The sequence below is a fragment of the Sarcophilus harrisii genome, chromosome 2, assembly GCF_902635505.1.
Source record: "Sarcophilus harrisii chromosome 2, mSarHar1.11, whole genome shotgun sequence".
Lineage (NCBI taxonomy): Eukaryota > Metazoa > Chordata > Mammalia > Dasyuromorphia > Dasyuridae > Sarcophilus > Sarcophilus harrisii.
In genome coordinates, this window is record NC_045427.1 from 365,792,452 (window position 1) to 365,800,925 (window position 8,474).

At 35.4% G+C, this 8,474-nt stretch overlaps 1 pseudogene; it reads right to left on the reverse strand.

Annotated features, from left to right (window-relative positions):
- The window catches only part of LOC100917118, an 84,749-nt pseudogene extending 79,156 nt beyond the window's left edge, over nt 1-5,593 (reverse strand).
- Between the last annotated feature and the right edge of the window lie 2,881 nt (nt 5,594-8,474).

Sequence of the window (8,474 nt, forward strand, 5' to 3'; positions counted from 1 at the left end):
TATAAAAAGGAGATAAGTTTTCTGATTTGCACAGTTAGTAAATTTGGATGCTGCTTTTTGAAAAGAACATTTGAATATAAATAGTGCAAATAATTGTTATATCAGCAAATCTACTCTGAGTGTCAGATATACATACAGAAGTCTTCCTTTTTGAACTGTTTTCAGCTGGAAAGAATAACCAGTTCAGATTCAGAGACAGCAGGCTGCTTAAAGCCAAAAGCCTGGGCAGAATTCTCTGTAACCATAGTGTCATCTACTGCTAAGGATGGAGTGGGACCTCCTCTACTAAAGAAAACAAGAAAGATAGCTACATAGCTACATAATTCCATATGATGAGATTGAAATTTTCTCCTCCTTTTCTCCTAATTTTTTTCCTTCTCTTCATCCTTCTTTCCCAATGTTTCTTCCTTTTTGCTTTATAATTAACAATATATCACTATTATTATTAATTATAAGTATAGTAGAATGATTCTTTCTTAACCTTTTTTCTCATCCTTTGTGTCTTCCTTTTTCATCAAATCTTATACTTCCTTTACTCCACATGTACATTAATATATGAATAATAAGAATAATTAGAATGGTTAAAATAGAAAGAACCACTGAACCTAGAGGCAGGAGCTTTCAGTTCTAATATTGGATGGCCATAATAGTACATTAGTAGATCTGTAACTTGGGACAAGCAAGTGAAAGGCTAGGGCTATATATGAGAAAAAAACTTTCCTTCAGTTCTAACATTCTATGAACCTAATAATAACTTACATTTATATGGAGTTAGCAGAATACAAGGGGTTTTCTTCACAACAATCTTGTGGGTATAATATATAGATAGTATAATTATTTCCCCCCTATTTTTATTTGAGGAAATGAAGTTGACTGAGCAAGGTGAAATGACATATATTTTATCTAATGAGTGCTGGAAGCAGGATGGGGCCCCACATCTTCTGACTCCAAATCCAGTATTGTTGTTTTTCATAAAGTCTTGCTTAAACATTGTCTTTCTTCTTTTCTATTTTTGATTTTTTTATTTTGCATTATTCTTGTCTTCTCATATAAATTGCAAGATCCTTTAGAGTATAGATCATGTTTTTATTTAATTTATTTAGTATTTTATTTTCCTCAGTTATCTGTAAAACAAATTTTAAATTCATTTGTAAAACTTTGAGTTCCAAATTCTCTCTTTCTCCTTCCCCATCCTACCTCACTGAGAAGTAAAGTAATTCAATGTGGGTTATACATATGTAGTCATGCAAAACATTTCCATTAACAATCATGTTGTAAAAGAATACATAGAAAAAAACAAACAAAATAACTAAAGAAAAATACAAAAAGGTTTATTTTTTTTAAAATATGCTTCAGTATGTAATCAGACACCATACATTCTTTCTCTAGGGAGAACATGAGTCCTTCAAGCTTTTCTTGGATCACGTATAGCTGAGAAAAGCCAAATAATTCACAGCTGATTATCTTGCAATGTTGCTGCAACTTTGTACATAGTCCATTTCATTTTACATCAGTTCATGTAAGTCTTTCCAGGTTTTTCTGAGGGCATCCTTGTTTAATTTCCTAGAGCACAATAGTATTCCACCATACTATTACTACATCACATACCAAAATCTATTCAGCCATTAACCAACTGATGGGTAACCTCTCAATTTCCAATTCTTTGCCACCAAAAAAAAAGTTACTATTAATATTTTTGTACTTATGGGTCCTTTTTCCTTTTGTAATCACTTTTGAGACACAAACTTAGTAGTGAGAAATTTGAAATTATTCCCAAAGGGCTATAAAATAATGCATATCCTTGACAACAATAATTGGGTACCTCTCCCAGTGCCTATTAATAGTTAAATTTATAATACCTGGTAGATAAATATTAGTTGATTGATTGATTTGAAAATAGTTACATTTCTCCTTTTTATTGTAACTACTTAAGCTCAACCTCAAATGAAGGAGAGGTCTAGCCAGACACTGGAAACAGTTCTTGATATTTGAGAAAGGTATGAAGTAGCATGTTTTACAAAGATTGCTATTTTATTTACCCTTTCAATAATTTCCTAGGTATAAAATCTATTTTAGTTTCAATTCTGAGACATTTAAAAAACTGTGCTTAAAGTTAGGCCAACTAAATATTCTAAATCCCAAATCTATCACTTCCCACATTTTAGGTCTTGGAAATATCAAGTTATTCTAAACCGTACAGATGAAATGATTGAATGAATGAATTTATTTCTCATTTCTATATCTGTAGTTACTGTTCCATAATAATATTATAAGGATGGGGCAGCTAATTGGCACAGTGGATAGAGCACCAGCGCTGAAGTCAGGAGGATCTGAGTTCAATCTAATCTCAGACACTTAACACTTCCTAGCTGTGTGACTCTGGGCAAGTCACTTAACCCCAATTGCCTCAGCAAAAAACAAATAAACAAATAATAATAATACTATAATAAGTACTCTCCAGACTCACTATCCAGAGGTGTACTGGTTTCATATATCACTCTGTGGGTACAGGAGAACTGTGAGCAATTGGGGTATCCTTTCTTTAATACTATTAGCTTAAGCCCCCAGAGTTAGCCACTAGTGACCAAGCACCTGTTTCATTTAACCTATTAGCATGAATTAATTTTGGAAAAAGCAAAACAAAACAAAACAAAAATACAAATATTTACTACCATCATTCCTTCCTGTACCACCTCAGTCTTTGGGGTTAGTGAGCTCCTGTTTAATGTAGTTTTGACACAGCATTATACCCATCAAGTTCACATTTTAATGTAGCATCATCTTTGGATGAACTTCTGTATGGTCTATTTCTGGTTGGTTCTTGAATGTTGCTTGTCACTCCTTGCTTTTGGGGACATCCATCATGGATTAAACATAGAATTATAAAATTCATCATATGCTTGATATCCCAGTGACTTTAGATAGTTCCTTGTGTGTCATGCTTTTCCATCCTTTCAAAATTTACAAACTTTTAAATTCCAACTTTCATCACCACCAAACTTGAAAAAAGTCAAAATTAAAAAGAAGGGAATAAGACTTACTAATCGCTTTTGAATGCCTCCCAATTCTGGCTATAGCCAATCAAAGAGATTCATTTTCACATTATGGTGAGCCATCTAATAGGTTGTTGCTGTTTTATTTAATTGATTAGTTGTGTATGATGTTGTGACCTCACTTGAGGTTTTCTTGACAAAGATATTGGAATAGTTTGCCATTTCCTTCTCTAGCTCATTTTACAGATGACAAAACTGAGGCAAAGAGGATTTAATGACTTAGGCAGAGACACACATAGCTAATAAGTCTAGGCCAGAGTTGAACTTAGGTCTTCCTAACATCAGACACAATATTCTATCCACTATACCACTTAGCTCTGTCATCTAAAGGAATGAAGCCTGCAATGCTCATTTTCAGTCTGTTGGCCTAGAAATACTCTAGGGTGAAAAAAGCTCTATTTCTTTCAATTTATATAAAATGAGGATTAAAGCACAGCCTATCTTACAGGGATTTTCTCAGGATCAAATAGGATAATATTTGGAAAGGTCTTAGAACAATATCTGGCATATCATATATTATCATTATGATTATGATTATCACCCTCCACCAGAGCATACAGAAACAAGTACAAAGACATTTCTTAAAGATAACTTGGAAAGGTAAAAGATCCCATAGTAAATTTGTCAGGAGCTCAGAATTCTTTTCTCTTTTTCTTACATCATCTCCCCCCCGCCCCCCTGCAATACAATACTACAGAAACATGGAGCAAGTCCAATGGATAATTAGTTAAACTGATTTGCAAATTCTCAAACACTGATTCAACTGATGGACCCAAAAGCAAGGAGTGACAAAGTTTAAAAAAAAAAAGAATTTCTCATACAAGCACACATATGCAATTGTGAACTGATAAATGAGTCAGTCCTGTTAAAGAATATTTTTGAAGATTTAAGTTTACAAAGTATATTCTTCAAGGTGCACTAAAACTGGTCCTAAAATCTCACTTGTTTGTGCACAATCAGTATAATAATAGCTAGCATTTATATAGCATGTTAAGATTTTCAAATTTTATCTCACTTTGTCCTCACAGAAACCTTGAGAGATAAGTGCTGTGATTATATATTTCACAGTTGAAAAACTGAAGCAGATGGAGTTTAAGTCCCTTGCACAGGGACACATAGCTATTAAATATCTGAAGATAAATTTGAATTCAGGTTTTGCTGATTCTGGGTCCAGTGCTATATAAACTATGTTACTTATATAAGTCCTTGGTTTTTGACAGCCACAGAGACTCTGAGTTACTAAATGAAGGTTTACTACATATTAATTGTAGCATGAGAATACGTATAACCTATATAGTTGGAAGAGGTATCTGTACCTCTGAGGCATTTAGGTGACACAGTGAACAAAGTACCAAGTCTGAAGTTAAGAAGACCTGAGTTCAAATCCAGTCTCAGACCCTGGCTGTGTGAACCTGGACAAATCACTTAACCTCTTTGTCTTAGTTTCTTCATCTCTTAAATGGGAATAATAATAGCACCTGCCTTCTAGGGTTGATGTGAGGATTAAATGTGATAATTACAAAGTGCTTAGTATGGTACCTGACATTTAATAAGTGTTATAAAAATGTTAACTGCTGCTACTACTACTACTACAATTACTACTACTACTACTACTACTATTACTACTACTATTACTAGTGCTACTGTTGTTGTTATTATTATTATACATACATACCACTTGACAAAAGTCAACTATCAAAGAATGGGCAATGTGTAGTTTTGACCCATTCAATAAAAAAAATAAACAAAACAGAACATTGATACTTTCCAAGAAGTGAGCACTCTCTGTACTTAAGGAGTCTGAGGTATTTTTATATATTTTCCTCACTCATTACAGTCCCCTTCCCTCACCCTGGTTTCCTCTTCAAGGGTAAGACTTTTAATCAATGAAGATCCTTGTGCATGGACAGTAACATCATACTAGCTATGAATGACATGAGAGATATGCTGCAACCAAATACATGTAACCAGGTAGTAAAAGGGGCATTACAAAATTAATATTTCACCAGAGATATGTTGACATCATTTGAAAGTGCATACTCTATACAATAGCTATAAGAACATACACACACATGCACATACACACATATGTAGTCACAAATGCAACCACACAAAACAATTTGTTAATGCTTCATTATATGTAGCTATTTAAAATAAAAACTACTACTTTAACAAAGGTTATTAGATGATTGAGAGTTTCCTTTTTTGGCAATGTTCTCTTCCTCTAAAATAGCCAAAATAAGGTTTGTGTGAAGGCCAAAGGTAATTAACAATTATTCTGTTTTGACTTTTACTGTTATAGACAATATACAGCATCACCTTTCTTCTTTCAAACCCATCCACTCCCAAAACACATACATGCATCACATGCATTCTCATACACACACACACACACACACACACACACACACACAACTAGGGAAGATTTTTCTCCTCACGGTGACATCTGTCTCTGTGGCAGGTTCCTCAGGCGGTTCAGTTGGCAGCTTTGGAGTTACCACTAGGTCTGTCGTGTGGTTACACTGCTGACGGGCTGTCATTGCTGCCTCATTTTGCTAGACGCCATTTTCTTTTGATTTACCTTTTGATTTAGAAGAATTTGCATGCTTTCATCATTGGGTGGACAAAGTCCTGTGCACATCCCTGATGGCTCCCTCCTATGTAAGCAGCTGACAAAGAGGTATTTCCCTATGTGACTTAGTTCTTTGAGGTGTAAATTGAGTCTTGTTGCTGCTGGCCTATGCTAAACTCATTCCAGAAGCCATTACTTGAGAGAGGCAGGTGTAGACTGTTTGTCAGTACTCAAACCTCCTGAACTTCTCTTTCGCACCAAGAGATGATACTTTGTTGCTTCTCCCTTATGTTCATAGCCATTCAACCAATATCAAATGCCCTTCCATGACAATTAGTTTGAATCACACAGCCAGACAACTTGGTAATGTTATAATTTAAGGGTTAAGATATACTCATGCTGCCTTTCATACTCAAGCCTAAAATCTCATTAAAGTTCCTCTCTTCCTATCAGGAAAACTCTTTCTTTGGCTTTGTGCGCATCCAAACACAAAAATTCCAAATCACAGCTCTCCTTGCTTGCCAGGCTGAGGCAACAACAGGGTTAAATTGCTAATAGAGGTTTCGTGAGGTCTGCCAGGGCCCACTCTCCAGCACTTACATCTGTTCAACAATTATTACAGCATTTTTGTCATAAAAAATTCAACACCCTGAGTGTCGTGCTAGCAAAACCTGAAAATTTATGCAGTGAATAGAATAGCTAATTTCTCTGAGGAAATGTGAGGGGGGGTGGAAATTACAGATTTAACTTAAATTCTCAAGCACCGGCGTGCACACATCTGACTCCCTCTTGAGGTTTTGACACACGGTGGAACATAAGTAGGACTTACCAATCCCATTAGATCATAGAGACTCTGAAATCATGTTTCTACCTTTGGGAAAAAAAGGAAAAAAAATGTTTTAAAATGCCAAAGGTTGAATTTGTGTCCTTTCTCATTCTTTTATAAGATTTTCATTCATAATTTAAATAATTTATGCTTTCAATCCCAACTCTTACACATGGTCACAAGATTTGGATTTTAAAAGGATTATAGAAATCATCTAGGCCACCACCATCACTTAATTTAATTCAGACCAAAGTAATTGTCAGAAAACTAGAAGGTAAGGATTTGAATCCAGGTGGTTTATTACTGCCCCTCTTTTTGTAACTTGCCCAACTTAGGAACTGTGTCTCTCTGAATACCCAAAGAAACTGCTGAGATGAGGAGCAAGGATTCAAACAGCTCAAAGATTTTTTAATCTTCTTAATTCCATATAATGCTGTCTGATGCTTTCAATGGAAACTGTGTAATCTGCCTCCTCCTCCAAAAGGTTAGGAATATGGATTTTATGCTAAAATTAAAGCTGTCTATTTAGGATGCCAGTGGCCTGTAACAGCATGCTAGCGGCTATAGCCTTCTATTCTCTAGGGCCATGGTCTTACTTCCAGGACTGGTGGTTTGCTGTAGTAATGATGATTGCAGCCATGATGAACAAGGATTTCTTGCAGTGTAACAGTAGCAAAACAACTGGAAATATATGTATGTTTTCAGAATATCTATGTTCATAGTGTGACAAAAGTTTACAGAATAAAGGAAGTTTAGGAAGTCTCTGATTTCTTTAACCCCAAAATATGATTGCCAAAGGGAGTAACTATATGTGAACTGAGATCTCATCCATACAACCTCATAATACACAGTTTCTGAAATGATAAATATTATAATTGCTTATATAGACAATTTTTCCCCAGATGGGAATGAGCCCAGGATACAGAGAAGCACACAGTTTGCTCCTCCAAAATTTAGTGACTCAGAAAAATAATCCATTAATGTCACTTATCTTATAATGAAAAGTTTATGCACTTTTAACATAAAATCAATTAAGCCTTGCCTTGTTTTCCCTGACCTTGTTCTCCCAGAATAACACGAACCCAAATTAGTCCAAAAGCGTCATTATCCATAATATTTTAAATAGCCCTGAATTTGTACTTCTACAAATGGATATTGGGATTTGAAACAGAACATGGAATAATTGCCCCCTCCTTCTCTCCTATTCTGCCTCATACAACATTTGTGTGAAAGCCCAGAGAGCCTGGACAACCACCATGGGATTGGGGTGTTTTGGCAGGTATGACTCCAGTGTCAGAATCATTCTCCTTGTCCACCTCCTCAGGCAGTTGTGTTAATGGCCCAGGCGCTGCCTCTGGGTCTGTCATGTGGGGGAATACAGCCTGATGGGTTGTTTTCCAACAATGCCCTTCTGCATGCCATCTTCCTTTAACGCAGCTTTGGTCCTGAGAATAGTGTATATTGCTCACACCTAGAAATCCTGCATTAAACAGGCAGGCAGCACCATGGATAGGGAATTCTTAAAGGATGTAGGGAGATTACAAAGAGAAGACAGAGGTATAGTCCCTGTGTGAGTAGTTTTTAGTCTATATGATATTATCATTTGGCTTTTTGGCCTCTGTACAACCCAAACCACCCCCATTTGTTATCATTAGCCGTTTCTGAGATGGTGATATTGTACAGAGTGCTGGGTACAGATCAAAAGTATAGCATTATAATCTTGCCTCTGATACCTGGTTAATATGATATTGAACAAGTCACTGAATTTCTTCTATAAAATCAATACCTTAAATTACTTAACTTCAAAACTCTCTTAGACCCTACAATTCTATATTATCTTATCCTAAAGTCCATATTTAACATTTGACAAACTTCAATTTAGAATTTTAACTGCCTTCTATATGCAATGTGTAATACTGAAGATAAACAAAATTTTAAAATAACAGAGATTCTGCCCTTAAGTAATCTACAGTCTAGGATGAGGTGGGAAGGAACAAGATGTACAAACATAGTATAGTGTGTG